Source organism: Nothobranchius furzeri, chromosome 5 (genome assembly GCF_043380555.1).
Source record: "Nothobranchius furzeri strain GRZ-AD chromosome 5, NfurGRZ-RIMD1, whole genome shotgun sequence".
Lineage (NCBI taxonomy): Eukaryota > Metazoa > Chordata > Actinopteri > Cyprinodontiformes > Nothobranchiidae > Nothobranchius > Nothobranchius furzeri.
The window spans coordinates 24,970,695-24,991,536 of record NC_091745.1 but is presented as its reverse complement, the minus strand read 5'-3'; the positions used below and the strand labels follow the sequence as shown (position 1 = coordinate 24,991,536).

Sequence of the window (20,842 nt, the reverse complement as noted above, 5' to 3'; positions counted from 1 at the left end):
ACGGTGGTGGCTTTCTGATCTTTGGTTGGGATGGACACTGCATACTTTGTAAAATGGTCTGTAATCACTAAGACATCTTTAGTGTTCTTACTGTCTGGTTCTATGGAGAGAAAATCCATGCAAACTAACTCCATAGGTCTGGTGGTGGTAATACTCACCATTGGAGCAGCTTTGTCAGGGAGGGCCTTCCGACGGATACATCTTTCGCAAGTTTTAACTTTGATTTCGATATCGCTAGCCATTCTTGGCCAGTAAAAACGGGACCGAATGAGATCTGTCGTACGTTCAACCCCAAGATGCCCCATATCATCATGTAGGCTTTGCATGACTGTTGAACGTAATGAATCAGGCAAGACTAACTGCAATGATGTCTCTGGTCCTAATTGGCGTCTCCGGTACAGTAAATCATTTTGAAACTCAAACCGTTTCCACTCTCTCAAAAGGTTAAGAACCACCGGGGGTTCTGCAATAGTATCAGTTGGCGGTTTATTGTCAGTCATAAGCAGCTGAATGACTCGGCCAATGGTTGGATCTTTCCTCTGCAAGGAGACAAGGTCAGCATGGTTATACTTGGGCACAGCAAAGAAACTGTCACTATTGTCTTCCAACTGGAATAGGTCTGGAATGGCCGCTGCAGACATGGCAAGTGACTGAACTAAACCACAAGGAGAATCAGTCTCATCCAAGACCATGTGCTTTTGGCATGTTGCCTTCACTGCTTCGGCTTGAAGTTGAAGCTTGACTTCTTTGACAGAGGATAAAAGATGAGATCGGAACTCATCTAGTCGTTGGCATTCCTCAGTGAATTTTGAGTTGTCTTCAGGTTTATCATGCAGCCTCCTAGACAGGCCATCCGCGTCAACGTTCTGTGTACCTGCACGGTATCTGATGTCAAAATTATAGGTGGACAACGCAGCTAGCCAACGATAGCTCGTTGCATCGAGTTTTGCCGTTGTTAAGAGGTAAGTTAACGGATTATTATCAGTAATGACAGTGAATGTGTTCCCATACAAATAGTCATGAAACTTATCTGTTATGGCCCACTTTAAGGCTAGAAACTCCAACTTGTGCGCAGGGTACCTAGTTTCACTAGAGCTTAAACCGCGACTTGCATAAGCGATTACCTGTGTGACACCGTTTTGCACTTGGTATAGCGCTGCACCGAGTCCGGTCGTACTAGCATCTGTGTGTACTAGATATGGGAGTTTTGCGTCAGCGTAGCCAAGAACTGGCGAAGTGGTAAGTTTTTCAATAATAGTTTGAAAGGACTTCTCACAGTCTTGGCTCCAACGATTCCCAAAGGGTTCTTTGGGGTTCAAGTACTTTGATCTACATGGTGGTGTTTTAAAGTTTTTCCGTTTGGGTGGATAACCAGCCGTGAGAGATGTTAGTGGCTTGACAATATTTGAGTAATCTTTAACGAAGCGTCGGTAATAACCGGTAAATCCTAAGAAAGATTGGAGTTCCTTCAAAGTCTGAGGCTTCGGCCATGTTTTGAGTGCTTCCACCTTATCTGGATCGGTTTTTATGCCATCTCGAGATACTATATGTCCAAGATAACGCACAGATGTCTGGAAAAAACGACACTTATCTGGTGATAGCTTGAGTCCGTATTCTCTAAGCCGTTCAAGAACGTGAGAAAGTCTGGTTTCGTGTTCTTCCAAGGAGTTGGAAAAGACGATCAAGTCGTCTAGGAAAACTAACACTTCCTTCAGATTAATGTCCTTCATACACTTTTCCATAACCCGTTGGAAAGTGCTTGGAGCATTTGTTATTCCTTGTGGCATACGGTTAAATTCATAAAACCCAAACGGGCAAACAAAAGCAGTTTTAGGTTTATCCTTTTCACACATCTCTATTTGATAGTAACCTGACTTGAGGTCCATCACAGAAAACCACTGTGATCCAGCGAGAGCAGAAAAGGACTCCTCGAAGTTAGGCAGGGCATATGCGTCGCGAATGGTTTGCAGATTAAGCTTTCTATAGTCTATACATAGACGTACCTCACCATTCTTTTTCCGAACTACCACTATTGGTGAGGCAAATGGAGACTCCGACTCTCTTATTATACCGGTTTCCAAGAGGGCTTCCAAATGTTTTCTCACGGCTTCATAATCATGTGGATGGATCGGCCGAGATTTCTGTTTGAATGGGGTCTCGTCTTTTAAGTTGATGTGATGTCTTATCCGTTGTGTATGACCAAAATCAAGATCGTGGTGCGAAAACACATCGGAGTAAGTGTTAAGTTTGTTGGTGATCCTCCCTTTCCATTCTTCGGACAAGGGCGAAGTACCGAAGTCAAAACTGAGAGGAGGGTTTGAAGGTGAAGTCTGTTGCTGCGAACTACACGCCGCAAGTACTTTCTGATCACTTTTGTCAGGTTCTGGATATGGCATAACACGATCGGCTTTAACTAACTCAGCGATCACACAGTTAGTGGGTAATGTGATGTCATGGTTAGTTTCGTTTCTTAGTACAACAGGTACTTTGTATGGACCATGTGAAGGTAAGGAAATGAGGCAACAGTCTACAATTATACCCCCTGGTAGAGAACCATTGGTGGGTTGTTCAATGAGTGCATAAGGCTCATGCTTGTTTTGGCTGGGTTGCATAAACCCTTCTAGTAACAGTTTTTTATTTGCAGGGAGAACTTCTTGGGTTCTCCCTCGAAGCTTCACCACACCAACTCGTCCATCTTTGCTTTGTTTTTTTCTGACTGCTAAGGCTTTTAGCACGTGTTGGTACCCATAAGAGAGTGCCTTGGAATCAGGTAAGTTATTGGCAGACAATTGCTCATACAAAGGATCGAGTGTGTTTGTGCCAATGAGTAGTGGTGTATCAGAGTTTGAGCTTATATCCGGAACCACTAACGCAAGGGTAGGTAACTCAAGTCCAGACTGATCGAGCTCTTTTGGAAATGTGACACTTATCTCTATGTATCCTAAATAAGGAACTGCTTGACCGTTTGCGCCCTCGACTTCTAACAGATTACTGATGGGTTTAATTGAGAGGTCAGGTAAGTGTTCTTGGTAAAAAGAATTGGCAATGGTGGTTACCTGGGACCCTGAATCCAGTAAACAATTACATTCAACACTGTTAACTGAGACTGTAGCTGTGCATCGCCCACCCACTAATCTTTTGGGAAGTTTTGGCACTGAATGAGCATGAACTGGCTTGCAAAAAAGTCTCTCTGTCCTTTCCTTAGAGGGACTTGGTTCTACTTTAGCACCTATCTGTCCCACGATAGGAGCTTCTACCGGTTTAAAGGAGGAGACTGAGCAATTGGCTTTGACATCTCCCACTCGCGCTGCTTCTGTCTAAGAGCAAGTCTTTTAGTTGCAACTAGTGCTGGATTTGGCTCGTTGCTACAGCTAGAAGCTATGTGCCCATCTTCTCCGCACTTAAAACAGTATCCAGGCTTTGGTCTGGGCACCACTGCTGTTATCTGCTGAATCTGTTTGGGCTCATCTGGAATTTTAGTCCCCACACGGGGTTTTGACTCTTTTTGAGTTTTCTTTGCCTTTTTATCTGTGTTGTTAACCTTAAGCTGTGCAATTTGGCTCCTGAGCTCAGCGATTTGTTTGCGTAAGTCATCACAGTTATCATCTATTTCCAGTTCACAAGTGTTTTTACTCTGAGAGCATGTTGTTTGCACATTTGAATACACTCTAGTTCGTTGTGCCCCTAAGTGTTGTTTCATGCGTGCTGCTTTAGTAGCCTGTTTGTCTTCTTCAGTGCGCAGTTTGAGGAGAAGTGCTGTAAAATGAGGCGGGTTGTCTTTCTTTTGTTCGAGTTGCAGGTTTGAAATCAGCGAGCTGTCCCAACAGCCTCTGCAAAACTGCTTGAGCAGCTGCTGGTCGGCGTCACTGGAGGAAATTCCATTCCTCTGAATAACTAGGTTTAACAAGGTGTATAACCTCTGAAAGTAATCGGAAGGTTTTTCACCACTGTCCTGGTTTGTGTTTAAGAAGCGAGCAAAGAGCTCGTCGCCGTCTTCGACAGCTGCGTAAGCTGAATCGAGATGTTCAAGGTACGTTTCCGGGTCGGATTTTGGACTAAGAGCTTTAACGATGCTCGCTGCTGGGGCTGACAGACTCTCCACGATTCTTCGTACAATTTGGGACTTGGTGAGTGAAGGATCATTTATGCATAACACTACACTACTACGCCAAGTATCATAGTCAGTTTCAAAAGAAGGGTGTGGAACTCGCCCTGAGAACGGTTTTAGTCTGTATTGTGAAGTAGGCGGAGGGATAACCTCACTGCTTTTAACAATGTGTTCCACAATAACTCGCTGAAACTCAGGTGTGTTTAAAAGATTTGGTGGAATGCAAGGGTTTTGTTTTCCAGTCTCTGTAGGTGGACAATTGTCCTTTGAGTTGTTCATATAGTTAACTTCTGGTGTTAAAGGCAGGGAATATGTAACTTGGTCACTATGGAGCATTGGCTCTGGTTCAGTGACTGGTTCAGATGCATGGGTATCCCTTCCTAAAGATTCCCCAATTTTTGCCAGTTCCTCCATTAGAAGGTCTTTAAATGATTGATTGCTACGCGCAGCTATGTCCCTGAGCTCTGACAGATAGGCATCAGTGGCAGATGTGCTAGTTTCTAGACTGTACGCGCTGGCTAGGTCTTGAATATGAAAGAAAACATCTGGGTTCCTAGTACAAGGTTTGTCATAGGGTAAACATTGTTTCTTTAATTCCTTAACAGTGGCTTCATGTTGAAACTCCACAATAATCTGATCACAGTTTGGTAACTTAATGCGCCTGTTAACTGGTCCGAATCCTTCCATAAACCCAAAGACTTCGTTATCAAGGTCTGTATCAGTTAACCCACTGATTAAAACAGCATTTGAAACTTTGACCTTTTCTGTTTTCACAACTTCCATTTTAAAACACTCAAAAGTACCAATAATGCCAAAATGGCAACCCACTGTGACCTCCAGGCACTCTTATGATGTCAGTCAATGGTTAGCTAAGGTAACAACTCTACAATTCTCCTGGCTGGCTCGCCAAGTTTTATGTAACCGGATTACAGGATACAATAAGATAATTAAAAGAAAAAATAAACAAATGGGCCAATAATTAGGTTCGGGGAGAATTGGAGGTTGTTTAAGAATGACTGGAGTCACGGGTATAGCATGAAACGGTTTATATACTAAATTTTAATAATAATGGGAAATATAACACATAAAGATAACACACAAAAACAGATGAAAACAATCGACAATAGTAAAATGGTCGGTATGAGATTTGATCATATGAGTCACAAGTCAGCCGGCGTCAAGTCAAATCCCCACGCTTGGGGTGAAAGTCAGAGTCCGGTGGTGCGATTTTTTCCTACCGCACCGTTGAGATTGTTCACAGAAGAGAGCAGTCTGCTCTTCAGTTACTTGAGATGTCCTGGTTCGTTCAGTGGTTAAGGCTCGCCATCTCCCTCGTCAGGAAGAAATCCAGTTCTCGTTCCAAGTGAGTGATCATAGGAGTCGGGATCAAACCCAAGGAAAAAAAAAAAACCAGCCTGTAAACAACAGGACTGTTAGCGAGTTGGCATCGACCCTTCTCGTCACATCACAGCATAAAGTCTTACAGACTTAAACAAATGCTTCACTCTATTGGCATAGCCAATCATGTTTGGGTTCACAGTTCAACTAACATAACATCAATTTGATTGTCTATTAAAATAATTCTCAGTAGCTCTGGAAATATAATTACATATGACAACAATTGTTCAGCTCAATAGGCTCAGTTAGATTCTATTACTCTACACTATTCAACAAGAAATACATTCATGACAACAAGGATACATTTAGTTGTGTTTCTATACAGCATTGTGACACCTTGTATATCTGTAACACAATAAATAAATAAATAAATAAATAAATAAATAAAATGTTCTATAACAAAATTCAACAAAATATAAATTCTGGTCCTTTGGTCCACCTTTGTAAAATAATTCCTCCCTAATCAGTTAGCTTTTATTTATTTTTATTTATCTATTTTTTTTATTATTAAATGTTTGGTTAAGGGACGCATTGCTAATTCTATGGCGTTAGCTATAACGCCCCTGAGGACCTTGTACATCTAGGCCGTACCACCATTAACTGGCGGTTTGAGCCGTTAACTCCTGGGAATCCCATATGCCCTACCGCCGTTAACTGGCGGTTTGAGCCGTTAACTCCTATATGCCCTACCACCGTTAACTGGTAGTTTGAGATGTTAACTCCTGGGATCTAACGTCTAGCAGCCCACTGCTGTCACCTCGGTTGCTGTAATTAGCTTTTTGAATTTAATAATTTACTGAATTTAATCTCATTCACTCACCAACGCGCTCCAACGGTTCCCTCCTACAGAGGATTGGTTCACTCTGTCGTCTCCACACAAATCTATAAGAATGGAATTAATTTGATAAGCTATTTAAGTTTCCTTTTTTTTTTTTTAAGTTGCATCGTTAGCTTTTTCTCTTCTTTTTTCTTTACTCACCGCATTGGTTCCAAGTTCCTAGCTCTTATTAGAAGGAGTCAAGTCCGCCTCTCCCTCTATCTATGCGGCACCCAAATCAGGGTTCTTCACGGCCTCGACCGTTGTTTTTTTTTCTCTCTCTCTCTCTCTCTAACCGCTCAGTCTTTGCTTTCTGTATCTGCGTGCTGCACAGCCGTTTGTCTCTCCTCTCGCTCAGCTGCGTCGCACGGTTTTATTTCGCGGAGGCGGGACTTATTTCTCTCAGCCAATGAAATTTCAGATTCCCACCTGGACCAATAGTATACAGCTTTCCTCTTATGTTTCTGTTAGGGATGTTCAAGATTCTTGTTTTAACCGATGTTTAATATTAAACTCGTTATTTTAGTTATTCACCCTTCCAATAATTCATTATGAAATTATCTATTAGTTAATTAGATATCTATTAATTAGTATTGTTAATTTCCTTAATTTATATTTTATATTTTATCTAAATTGAGGATGGATCATATTAGTAAGCCAATTAGTTAATACCTCATTAAGGTTCTAGCTTCTGGGTTACATCACCATTTATTATTTTGGTGGTTGGGTTCTGTAAATATTTAGTTATTATTTCTTTGATTACCCCTCTTCATGGTTTCTTCCAATCAGTCACTTAGTTATAAAAGGCAGTGAGTGTTGGTGTTAAAAATGTTGGTGTTGGTGACAAACATGTTGCAATAAAGCCACCTCAACATGATTTATTTGTTTGCCTCTCCTTCAAACCACGTGCTGCCGCCGGTCAAAACTGACAAGTGGTGCCAGGAGTGGGGCTTTGGAGAAATAATGAGGCAAAGATGAAGTAAAGGTAGATAGAAAAATGAGAATGGCACAGAAAGTCAGGAGAGTACAGCAGCAATGGATGGAGCTAAAGCTGCAGCTAACTCTGATGATAAATTGGATGAACTTGCAGACCTTGTTAAATCATTAATGCTGTCTCAAACTACGCGGGACCGGGAGATGGAGAAGGAATCAGCACGCCAGGACCAAAGATGGAAGAGTATGCAACATCAGTTTCAGCAACTCCAGACCCAAGTGAGGAATTGGAGAGAGGAACAGCAGCATGATGGTGACAACATGGAGGAGAACCTTCATGGCTATGATGAGGAAGGAGACCACCCTGACGAAGGACCAAGCCAGGTGATGGTCCAGCCACCAGCAACCCAGAGGGAGCCGAAGCTGCTTCCGCTAACCTCTGATGATGACATTGAGCACTTTCTAACAACTTTTGAAAGGATGGCTCAGGTCTGCCACTGGCCTCGAGAGGAGCGGGCTGTCCGACTGGTTCCTCTGCTTACCAGGAATGCACGGAGTGCGTATGTTTTGATGGACATTGCTGATTCTTACACATACGACAAGGTTAAAGATGCCATTCTCACCAAATATGAAATAACCGCCGACACCTACAGGAGGAGGTTTCGATCCCTGGACATTCATCAGGGTGAGACACCAAAAGAACTATATGTTCGACTCAAGGACTTGTTTTACAAGTGGGTCAAACCAGAGCAGTCCACAGTGAAGGATATTTCAGAACTGATGATCATGGAGCAGTTTCTGAGGATGGTGAATCCTGACTTGGAAGTGTGGATCCGAGAACGAGCCCCAGAGTCTGCAGAAAAAGCGGCAAGTTTGGCTGAGGTCTTTCTATCAGCAAGGACGGGTGCCAGAAGAACCAACTTTGGGCGTGACAACTTCTCTGCAGGAAGAAGTAAGTCTGATGGGGGTGAAAGGGGTGGTGGTGCAGCTCAGGCTAGGAATTATTCAAGTAACAGATCATTTCCTGTAGCTAAACCAAATCTGGCTAAACGTGTATTTTCATCGTCAAAGCAAGATGTGAGGTGTTTTCAATGTAATAGGATAGGTCATACACAGTATACATGTCCTGCCACTACACAGAGTAAACCCTCCCTTTTGTGTTCAGTCCCAAGACCAACTTCTCCATCCCTTGTTCATGAACCTGCCCGAACAGTACCTGTGCTAGTAAATGGTCAGCGTGAAGTAGCTTTATTAGACACAGGAAGCTTTAAGTCTGTGGTCCTTTCCAGTTTCGTGCCAAGAGAGTTGTGGAGTGATGCTAAAACAAAAATAAGTTGCATTCATGGTGATGAGATGGAGTATCCGGTAGCAGAGGTTTATTTGACTATAGGAGGTCAAACATTTTTATTACCGGTGGCATTAGCTCCAAGGCTGCCTTATGCTGTCATTTTGGGTCTAGATGTTCCCACTCTGCCTGACTTAGTGTCCAGTGTAGATTCTGATGATTTGACTTTTGCAGATGGTCAGGAAGCTGCAGGGTTACAAAAAGTAGTCTCCATGGCTAATCCGGAACCTCCTGCTCCTCTGTGTAGTCTGGTTACTACTAGAGCACAAAAAGCACAAAACCCACTTCAGGACTTGTCATTCTATGATGCTGAATTGGAAGCAGGTTCAGTAAAGCCAGCAAAATCTAGAGCTCAAAGGAGAAAGGAAAAGTTTTTAGCGTCACCCAAACCAGACATGGAAGAACAGAGTAAGCCCTGCTCTTCACTTGACTTTGACATTCCCTCTGATATATCTGCACATCAGAGGTCAGACCCAACATTAAAACCATGGTTTGATAAAGTAACAGAGGGGGAGGGACAGACACATGGCAAAGTAGACATTTTGGAAGAGGCAACCTATGCTGTGAGGAAAGGTGTCCTTTATCAGATTAAAGGTAAAACGGAAGCCATTGCTTTACCACAGCAGCTGAGACAAAAAGTGATGGAAATTGGTCATTCTGTCCCTTGGGCTGGGCATCTTGGATTTCAGAAATCCCTCCACAGAATAGCAAGTCGGTTTGTGTGGCCAGGCATGTACACTCAGGTTCAACAGTTCTGTTCTTCATGCCACACATGTCAGTTGACATCTAACAGAGGTGTTACCCGAGCCCATCTACAGCCTTTACCAATTATAGAAACACCTTTTCACAGAATAGGAATGGATGTGGTAGGCCCAATAGAGAAGAGTTCCTCTGGCAACCGTTACATTCTAGTGATTTGTGATTATGCTACAAGATACCCTGAATCTTTTCCGTTAAGATCTGTGAAGGCTAAACAAGTAGCTAATTGCTTACTGCAACTGTTTTCACGTGTAGGCATTCCTAATGAAGTCCTTACAGACTGTGGGACTAACTTTCTGTCAAAACTGTTGAAGCAGGTTTATCAGCTGTTAGGTATAAAGGGTATAAAAACCACCCCATACCACCCCCAGTCAGACGGACTGGTTGAACGTTTTAATCAAACGCTGAAAAATATGCTACGCAAGTTTGTTTCAGAGACTGGTGCAGATTGGGACAAATGGCTGCCCTATATGCTCTTTGCATATCGTGAAGTTCCACAAGCCTCAACTGGATTCTCCCCATTCGAACTGTTATATGGACGGTAGGTGAGGGGGCCTCTAGATCTTCTAAAGGAGCAATGGGAGAGCCCAAGCCCATCTGGAGAGAATGTAGTCTCCTATGTGATAAAAATGAGGGAGAAACTTGAACAAATGGCTGTGCTGGCGCAACAAAACATGAAAATGGCTCAAACTAAGCAGAAGGCCTGGTATGACAAAAATGCCAGAGAGAGGAGTTTTCATCCTGGACAGCAAGTGTTGTTACTGCTTCCCACCACTGACAATAAGCTTCTTGCTAAATGGCAGGGGCCATATAAGATCACAAGATGTATTGGGAAGCTTAATTATGAACTGTTTTTGCCTGAAAGGAAGAAAAAACATCAAACCTTCCATGTGAATCTTCTGAAGCAGTACCACAGTGCACAGCCCCAGTCTGCCATGTCATCTGCTTCACAGCCATCTCAACCGGAGCCATTGGAACAGGAGAAGCCCACAGAGACAGTGTTGCCTCAACTCTTTGTGCGTGTGGTGGAGGATGACGAAGAAGGTGAGCTATTCTTCCCTGCCAGTGCTTCAGAACCAGCTTCACTTCTCCTCTCTCATCTCCAGCCAGCTCAGCAAGAGGGTTTAAAGCATCTACTGGATCCAGAGTTGTTTCAGGAAAAGCCTGGCTTCACCAACCTGATTCAACATAAGGTTCACCTCAGAGATGACGCAGCACCCCGTAGGAAGTTCTATAGGACCCCAGAGCGTCTGGTCCCACAACTCAAGAAGGAAATTGAGTTCATGTTGCAGCTGGGGATTATCGAGCCTTCAGTGAGTGAATGGTGCAGTCCAGTGGTGCTAGTGCCCAAGAAAGATGGCACTTTGAGGTTTTGCATTGATTTCAGGTATCTTAACGCTGTCTTTAAATTTGATCCCTATCCAATGCCTCGCATCGATGAACTTTTGGAGAGAGTCGGGAGATGCAATTTCATCACAACCTTGGACCTCAGCAAGGGCTACTGGCAGCTGGCCCTGGCACCAGAAGCAAAGGAGTTGACAGCCTTCAAGACACCGTTTGGGGTTTTCCAGTTCCAGGTGATGCCGTTTGGTTTGCAGGGAGCACCAGCGACATTTCAGCGCCTCATGGACCAGGTGCTGATGGAGGCCTCAGACTTTGCTGCAGCCTATTTAGATGATGTGGTGATCTTCAGCCAGACATGGGAGGAGCATCTTCATCATCTTCAGCATGTTCTTAATCTCATTAAATCGGCGGGCCTCACCATAAATCCTTACAAATGTATGTTTGCACAAAGTCAGGTGGAGTACCTGGGTTATGTGGCTGGGAATGGACAAGTCAAACCTCAGGTGGGGAAGGTAGAAGCTATCCATGCATACCCAGTGCCTGCAACAAAAAGGAAGGTGCATGCTTTTGTTGGACTTGTGGGGTGGTACAGTAAATTCATTCCCCATTTTGCAGAGAGAGCTGCTGTTCTCACTGATCTGACAAGAGCTTCAGCACCAAATAAGGTCAGATGGACAGAAGAATGCAATAAAGCTTTTAACGACCTGAAGTCAGCAATCTCAAGTGACTCTGTTCTCTACAGTCCAGACTTTAATGAACCCTTTATTTTGCAAACAGACGCCTCTGGAGTAGGTCTTGGTGCGGTGTTGCTCCAAGACGCTGATGGTGAGAGGCATCCCATTGTGTTTCTCAGCAGAAAGCTTCAGGAAAGGGAGACCAGGTATTCCACGGTCGAGAAGGAGTGTCTTGCACTTAAATGGGCAGTGGAATCACTGAGGTACTATCTGTTGGGGCGACATTTTACCCTTGAGACGGATCATCGGGCACTGCAATGGTTAAATAAAATGAAAGACTCTAACATGCGTGTTACAAGGTGGTATCTTACGTTGCAACCTTTTAATTTTACAATACGGTATCGGTCAGGGAAGTCTAACCTTTTGGCCGATTCTCCTTCTCGTATGTATGACGAGTGAACATCTGTTGTCCTAAGTGAAGGGGGAGGAAATGTAATGGAGACCAGGGGTTCCATTCATTATGATTAATGTTCTGCTATTTCTGATTGAGTTACAGACAAAAGGTTTTGTTATTGAAGTTATTTATTTTTTGTTGGACATTTAAAACAGATTCTTTAGAAGCAGAGGGACTGGCCACCCTTCCTGTGTAAAAAGGAAATGTTTGTTAAATGTCAATTTGTGTTTAAGTTGATCTCCAAAGTTTCACTCACCTTTCTGGTATTGTCTCCTCAGCAGGGCGGGGCAGCAAAGGGAAGTTTGTGTCCCAGGTGCTGCTTTTAAGCTGCTGGAGCATACCACTTAAATAAGGAGGGGTGATTCTTGGAGGAGTTATGTTTATGTTTATGTTTATTCATTTTGCAGACGCTTTTATCCAAAGCGACGTACAATTTTTTTTATAACCTATAGGGCATGTTGTGATCTGTGGGGGAAACCAGAGCACCCGGAGGAAACCCACGCATGCATGGGGAGAACACGCAACTCCACGCAGAAAGGCGAGTTTTGAACCTGCGACCTTCGTGCTGCGAGGCAACAGTGCTAACCACTGCGTCACCATGCAGGAGGAGTTATGTGAAACCTAGTTTCTTTTGTTTGATTGAACTTGGATTTATTTAGTATGATTTGTATTTATGTAAATAATGTTTGGTACCATTTATTATTTTGGTGGTTGGGTTCTGTAAATATTATTTAGTTATTATTTCTTTGATTACCCCTCTTCTTGGTTTCTTCCAATCAGTCACTTAGTTATAAAAGGCAGTGAGTGTTGGTGACAAACATGTTGCAATAAAGCCACCTCAACCTGATTTATTTGTTTGCCTCTCCTTCAAACCACGTGCCGCCGCTGGTCAAAACTGACACTCCTGAAGAAAAGAACTGTTTGGACCAGGTGGACGATAGACCACAGCACAGTAGAACGGGTCCTTACACCCGACTTTAATCAGATGCAGTTCAAAGGAAGCAAAGTGACCAGAGGTTGTAGAGCCTCATGGAAGATGGTCTCTGAAAACAACAGCAAGGCCTCCACCACGACCAGAACCCCGGGGCTGGCTAAGAAAAGAATAACGACTCGGGCAGAGTTCAATCAGACCAGAATAATCAGATGTTTGCTGCCAAACTTCAGTCAGAAACAGAAAATCCAGGTTTTTAGACAGAATTAGATCATTGAGCAGGAAGGACTTATTGTTAACAGAGCGGGAATTTAATAGAGCCATGCTGAGTGAGGTGGAGGAATCAGAAGCTACAGAAACAGCTGGAGTTAGTGGACGTAAATTAGTAGGGTTACATCCACGGTGTTTATAAAAACCACTTATGGAGGGATCAGGAGGAGAAACCACTGAGGAATGAGGATAAACCGACCTTAAAAAACTTGGACAGAGAAACCGTGCCGCAACGTGGCCTGGCGGGAATCCAGAAGTGGCGCTCAATTTGCCCAACAAAGGACAAGAAGCTAGAAGATCATGCAGATGTTTACTAGATCAACCACGCTTTAAGAGAAGTCTTATTCTCACCTGGATTCCTGATCGTTTACCTTTTTTCCTCCAATGTTTTCCTGGGACCGGATAAACATCGTTGGAGGCGCCCTGGTTGGAATCGTTGTTTGGCTCCGGGCCAGTGCCCCACTGAGATAAACAAACAGGGAGGTACGTCCTCAGTGCATCTTGGGCGATCGTGAACGAACGGAAGGACAAAAGAGTCTGACGATCATAGGAGATGGTAGCAGGGACACTACCAAAGAGGATCGCAGCCAGGAGCAAGGTGGAAAAGAGGAGGTTAGTGGAGAAAAGTTTGAAAAAGTGGATAAACACACATAAGGTACTTGAAGGCTAGTATAGAGCTCCGGACCCCACGTGACTCTCAGTTAGTGGACGCCATTTTGGCATGCAAAAAAGGTAAACAAACACGGATGTAACCATGAACATGAACGGGATCCGCTTGGATTTTACTTCGTCGGAGTTTACTTCACACTTTAAAACAGAAGAAATCGTTTTATATAGTCAGAAATTAAATAGACTAAACATCTCCGACCCTTACCGTGCCCCTGGGATACTTTTTAAAAACGCCAGAAGTCGTAGCGGACTTCTTACCGGCACAACACCGGACCTGGCCGGGGAAACCCCTTGGGATTCCCCCGGCCGGAGGAGCTGGGGAGAAGGTCTGGGACTCTCGACTCTACTGCCCGCTCCGACGCCAGAAGCTGTCGGAGCGGACCGGCACAGCACCGGACCTGACCGGGGAACCCCTTGGGATTTACCCGGAGGAGCTGGCTCCGGCGGCTGGGGAGAGGGAAGTCACGCTACTGCCCCAGCAACCCGACTCCGGATACGCGGATGAAAATGGATGGATGGACGGACAAATAACAGATTTACATGTAAGTAGTCTCGGTGACACAGATAATAGCAATCCAAAGTGCTTTTTATGTGTGATCTGATCAACCATTGCTTAAAAATTAAATACGGCTTAGCCGGTTAATTGCTGTCATCATAAAACACGTAAACGGCAGCACGCAGAACTCACGAGGCAACGTTTTACGTGATGTTTACTTGCTGCTATGAGTAATAAGACAGAAAAAGCCACGCCAAAATAAGTTTAGGAAGCCCACTAAGAATCATAATAAAAGCATTTAAAATAAATACCATATACAGTTGAGGAAACGTTGGTTTAAGTACCTGATATGAAGTGGTCGCTGCATAAGCGAAAACCTTTACTCTCGGGATCCCACAGTTTCATTTTAGCCCGGTCACTAGTGCGTTTTATTACAATGATCCAACGTTTGCGGCGCTCCGGATCTTGGGGAATCCTGTAGATGGCTCATTCCTTATGTCGTCCGCGTCTGTTCTGCATCCTGGGGCACAACAGGAATCTACCATATTTCCCATTTGATTGAGTTTTCTGACAATAACAAATAGTCCAGCTGCCGGCTTCTGCCTGCCAATATGGCGCCGTTTCGATTTGAACTGTTGCATGCCGGGAGAAGTGACGTCAACTCCCGGAGCTCTATATTGCCTGCCTTAAAAGAACATTTTTGCAGCCGAAATTAGCAACAAAGATCCATCTTCCGATCCATCTTTTTTGTTCTGCGTGTTACACTTTCTGCTGGTTTTTGGAATTTCTGGAAGAATAAAAATACAATGCAAATCATTTGACATGTGTAAAAACGTATAAATTCGCTTTTGCATTAAAATATGGGGATTTTTAACATGACAGCCATCCACTCTAAAGTTGTCCCTGCTTTAGCTAGCTGTTAGCTCATGAATCTGATCTGTATTTCTCAACAATAAGGCTTTTCAAAGTGCTTCCCACTACATATTTTAATCATTTACAACCTTTGTGCAGAAACTCACATCAGAAAACATCTGAACTGTCTCTTTAAAGGAATGATGCCATGTAAACATGTTTATGTTGCTCCAAAGTCTTACAGAGACATACATACATCACATCTGGTCTCAAAAGATTAAAGGTTTATGAAGCTCCAATATTTTCTCACTCATTTTTTGTCTTTTAGTCTCTGTGTGTTTTCAGACCAATACAAATGTTTTGCATGTGACTTTCGGTGCCGGTTCCAGATTTTAAATTTCATATTTTCTCATCCCACGTAAAACTCTTACCATACAAATACACAAAATCTGCAGGATGAGTAGCAGTGAGGAATGGTACAACCCACCCCCGAAATAAACAAATGACAGTCAGAAGAGCAGAAACAAGGATAAATGTTCAATTTAAATACATTCAGACACAATCATGTTTAGAAGGCCAGAGCCTGTTAACATATCAGTGGATAGAAGATACATGATCCAGTTTACAGTCAGGCGGGACAAGGGTTTATGACTTATGTTTGGATTAATGTTGACCCCAAAACATACTGGTTACCACGGTGACTCTCAGCCAATTTAATCCCTGCTGTTTACAATCCAACTCATGTTACATAACACACACACACACACACACACACACACCATCCTCTCAGGAGACTGTTTCTATAGAATTTTTACTTTTTGTGTAGGCAGCAATACTTAGTTAGGTTTTATTTAAATATTTACAGTAAACAGATTATTTCTTATGCTATTTTCATCTGTGATTGAGTAATAAATGAACAACTAATAACATGCTCTGATTTGTTCGAAGCTCCCTCTGCTGCTCTCCTGTGGCCAACTGGCCGGCAGGGGACATTACAAATGTGCTTTAATGATTAGATTTAGAAGTATCATTGTAACATTGTTTTAACAGAATATGTAAGTTAATTTCAGCTCTCGTTTTGGCGTTTTTATAGCTGGTCAGGCTGGCCCATTTGTGTTTATCCGTGTCTTAAAGATTGAAGGTGAAATGCTGCAAAACCAGCAGTGTGTGTGTTTTATAAGTTCAATCTTTTGTACAACTAAAACTAGCAATGAAGTGTCAACATATTTGTACTTTTTATTCCATAAATGTGTGACTGTAACATTATTTAACACTAACAGCCCTTTTTCCAACAGCACAACTCAGCCAAAAATGGCTTGGTACAGCATGGGTTAACAAAGTTCACTTCAGTGTAGTTGGTTTATGCTATTTTTGCTCTTGAGATCGTTACTCAAGACAAAAATAGCTCAAGGTGATCAGTAAACAGTGTGATCTGTTTGTCACTAAAACAACACAGCACAACAATGGTGGTGATGATGTTGAACATTCTGCTCAGTCTCTGAACCAGGAAATAGCTGCAGGCAGAAAGCGCCGGAGCAACAAGTGACTCCACCCTAGTCAATCACTGACCAACAGTTGCTGATGTCATGATTCTGGACAAGGCCACAACATTAGGAACCACAACAAAGCAGATACTGAAAATGGGGGGAAATTCCGAACCACGCTTTTGGAGAATGCAAACCGCATCCATCTAAGTCGCGCTGAGTGCTGTTGAAAATGTAGCTGACTGATGTATATTACTTTAAAAGTAATTAATGGTTAACCAGTGTATTTTGTTGGGTGACAGGGCAGAAATAACTTTGTAGACTGTAAATGTTGCATCCTAATGCTTTATAACAGTCAACCACCAATATTTCTGTTTGTCTTTTCTTTTATTCACACTTGTAAATGACTTTGATTAGCTGCTACCTTATCAGTCTCAGTTCAGTGTCTGTTCTTCCATCCCAGCCTATGACCTGCAAAAGTCAAGTTAGAAAAACAACATTTGAAATTATCCAAATAAACTTTAAAAATAAAAATTAAACCAGAGTTTGTAGGTTTAGATTCAGGCTTTTCAGATTCGGCGTTCTCTGAAAAACAGACGTGATAACATGCAGGCTGTCATCTGCGGCTTGTGACCCCTGGAACCATCACCTAACAGTGATTTATTTCCTGCACATGCCCCTGTGAGATTCAAAAGGTGTGTTTACGCAGCTAATTTCCAGAAGGTTCAAAGGAGAACAGCTCCCTGCAGTAGCATGCTGCCGCATCATCTTTCGGAGCGTTTTGACCCTCTGACCTCTGGATTATGAAGCTGCTGTCTCATAGGAACAGAATGACTTTTGGAGATCTGTCATAGATAAAAATAGTTTTTATTTCAAATTACTGCAGGTTTTCTGTATTAATTATTAATCCTCTAACTTTTTATTAGTTCTTTTAACACACTAACTCGTTTAATAACTGCATTGGTGTGATCTTCCATTTCCAAATAATAAATTCTATATTTAATTTTTGAATAGATTAATCCACTAATTTAATAACTGATGGAATAATCACAATAGTCGCCTTTGTTGATTTAGCCTCATATGTTTGGGTCCTCTCAGTGCATTTCTCATTTAAAGCTACAATGGCAAATCTGCAAAACAAGTTAGCTTAAATCATTTTTCTCAAGTCTCTTAACAACGTTTTAACATATTATGGGTTATAAATATATTGTGGAGATTTAAAAAATGGAGAAAAAATATATTTATAAATCAAGTGGTTCTCTCAAATTTGTTCAAAAACCTCCACCAACAACACGGCTCAGACCAAAACCAACGATTGGACCATCTGGTTTTCAGTCTCACCGAACCTCTCACTCTCACTTTCCTGGGTCCTCCACTCATCACACACACACACTCACGTATTCAGCAACAGAACACCACTGGTGTGAGAGGTTCTCCGCTCAATAATATCAGAGAAGGAGAAACAGCCGGCTGCTACCACTTCTACTTTAGGACAAACTACCAAAGTCCAAAAATAAAAACACCATCTGAAGTCACGGACAACAAAATACGTGTGGACCTAGAAAACGGCAACTGGTGTTAAGCGCTATCTTGTTTCCTCTGGCTATGTGGGCTTCTAAATCAGGGGGGCATGGCTGACGGGAGGGGTGAGTGTTCCGTGACCGTGTTTAAAAGCTAGATTTTTTTGCAGATTTGCTATTGCAGCTTTAAACTAGGAAGTCGTACATTTCCAGTTACTTAGCAGGAATGCCCAGAAGCTGCACTTAGATAGTTGGATTTTTCCTACCAGGTCTGATTCTCTGAGGAGAACCCTGGGAAGATCAAGGAACTCATTGGAACAAATAATTATCCTCTCTGACCCAAGAGCACTTTAGAAAGAGGGATGTCTGAGTTTGCTTACATAATGAAAATGGACAAATGAATGAATGAATGAATGAATGAATGAATGAATGAATGAATGAAAGTGCTACAGGTTTTGTATCTTGAAACTGGAACACAGTCAGGTTGGACCCAACCTAATTTTCAGAGCTGAATTTCTACTTCCAAGCTCAAACAGAAAGCATCATAAACCACAACTGCAGGTTTTTATTATTTTCTTACTGATATAAATGGATTTCCAGTCTCTTCAGCTACACTGATCAGCAACATTATGCAAACCCACTAGGGTTTCAAATTTGGGATGTTAGCGGGTGAAATGTGCCTTAAAATATGGGAGACACCTACCTAATCTTAATCTGTTTTATGATTTATTTTAAATTTTAGTTCATTTCACACAAACACAGATATCTGTTTCCACCTCATCTTTTCTTCTCAAGTCACTGTTTCACCTCTGCAGACAAGAAACAGCTGTTCTTAAAACGCTGGAGAAAACATCTGAGTCCATGTCCAGAGTTAACACTCCCTCAGCACTGCTCTTCCCCCAGAGAGTCTGTATTATCCCCCAGGTCCATGTTGGCTGGAGTAGCTCTCATTTTCCCACGTCCTGGACCAGGACCGGGACCAGGGCCTGGACCGGGTCCTGGGCCTCCAACGATGAGGCCGGCTCTAGGGCCGGTGTGGCCTGGGTAGACCTCAACAGTGCCGGAGATGGACTGAAGGGAGCGGTCCTGGAAGTAGTGGAAAGCCTCCTGGTCCAGGTAGTTCTGCTCCTCCTGCAGGCCTTGCTCAAACAGCTTCCGTTTGTGTCGGAACTCGATCACCGTCTTGCTGTAGGAGTTGAGGGTGGTGACGGAGGCGGCCATGCAGCAGGTGAAGGAACCCCACGCCATGCTGGTTGGAGAAGGAGAAACAAAGGTAAGAGAGGGCCCATGCTGATATCAAGCTGAGTCCATTCTGTCCCGCTCTGAACTTGAGACAGTTATCCACACCTTCATCTCCTCACGCTTAGACTACTGTAACTCTCTGAGCAGAACCTCCCTGAACCGTCTACAGGTGGTTCAGAACGCCTGTGCTCGGCTTCTGACCAAGTCCTCCAAACACCCACATCACCCCGCTTCTCCTCCAGCTTCACTGGCTGCCAGTCAACTTCAGGGTTCATTTCAAGATCCTGGTTCTGGTCTTTAGGGCCTTACATGGACAAACACCATCTTACATTGGTGATCTTGTTAGTCCCTACACCCCCAGCAGGTCCCTGAGGTCCAGTGGTAAAAGCCTACTGGTTATGCAGCACCAGGCTAAAGGTCAAAGGTGACAGACAGGGCCATGCAGAGACCTTTGAAGGGGCGGGTGCTAAAAGATAAAAAAAAGGGCACATAAAGAGCAAATTTTTTAAACAGATTTACGATCCAACAAGTTTGAAATCTCAGATAATGAGGTCCTTGGGTTATATTTTGTGTCATTAATTGAAGGTAATGTTAGTTCATAAATAATTGTTATAGTTTTTAAAACTGACTTACATCTAGAGATGTTACAACCACATTATTGTCCAAGTTGTTTGATTTTTGATTATCTTCCAATACTGAGTCCTGTTCCGATATGAGGCAGTAATGCAATGTGTTACAAAAAAAAGAAGATAATGGAAAAACACACAAGTTGTCCTTCTGTCAGTGTTATTTTACTCATTTAGCCTTAAAAGCCACTCATTCAGGAAGTACATTGAACAGTATTCAAGATTCTAAATAATTTGTCATTGCACAGGCGTACAACAACATTGACTTAGCACTCACTAGACAGCTCATGTAAGAGGTGGTAAAATATGAGTAAAAAAATAAGTAGAATAAACGTAACCATGTGAAGTTATCCAGTGTGATCTGCAGCTATGTTGGCTGGGGTATTTTCCTGTCTGTAGGAAATTCCTGATCCAATTCCATGATCTCATTCTGAACTTCACCCTAAACCTGAGAGCTCTGCTACCAACCTAACATCATCCTGTCTTGGTCTGCGTCTCCCTCCTGCGTCTCTTTGTGTGCTCCATTCCCCTCTAAGAATCCCCTTATGTGTCTCTTTGTGTTCCTCATGTGTCCCCTGGTCCTCAGCCCTCCAGATAGTCCCTCCCAGGTCCTGTGTTCCTTCAGTCTCCTCCAGTCACCCCTCTGCAGTTATAGGTTCAGCTTCTCATTTTATTAGTCTCTTTAGTGTGTTTTCCCACCGGTTTTTGTAGTTTTCCTTCCCCCTTAGAATATTAGTTATGTTTGCTGCTCTTCTTGTCTTTAGGTTTTTACTCTTAGGTCACGGTAGTTTTCTCCCTGATTAGTTAATTGCATTCACTTGGTTTCTCTCCACACACACCTACAGCCTATCTGCCTCTCATCATGCCCCAGTGTATATAACCCCGTCTGCGTCTCTGTCTGTTGTTGGGTCATTGTCTTG

General features: G+C 43.0%; 2 protein-coding genes across 3 annotated transcripts in view; one reads left to right on the top strand and one right to left on the bottom strand.

The window, feature by feature from the left end:
• Window positions 1–20,842, top strand: part of LOC139069993 (uncharacterized) — a 452,948-nt gene that overhangs the window by 150,024 nt on the left and 282,082 nt on the right. The gene's annotated exons all lie outside the window — the stretch shown is intronic.
• The window catches only part of gsg1l (gsg1-like), a 191,613-nt gene continuing 187,673 nt past the window's right edge, over window positions 16,903–20,842 (bottom strand). For both annotated transcript variants that reach the window (XM_070551502.1, XM_070551503.1), the window contains exon 6: window positions 16,903–19,303. The gene's annotated coding sequence lies outside the window, so the exon portion shown is untranslated. The remainder of the gene's footprint in view (window positions 19,304–20,842) is intronic.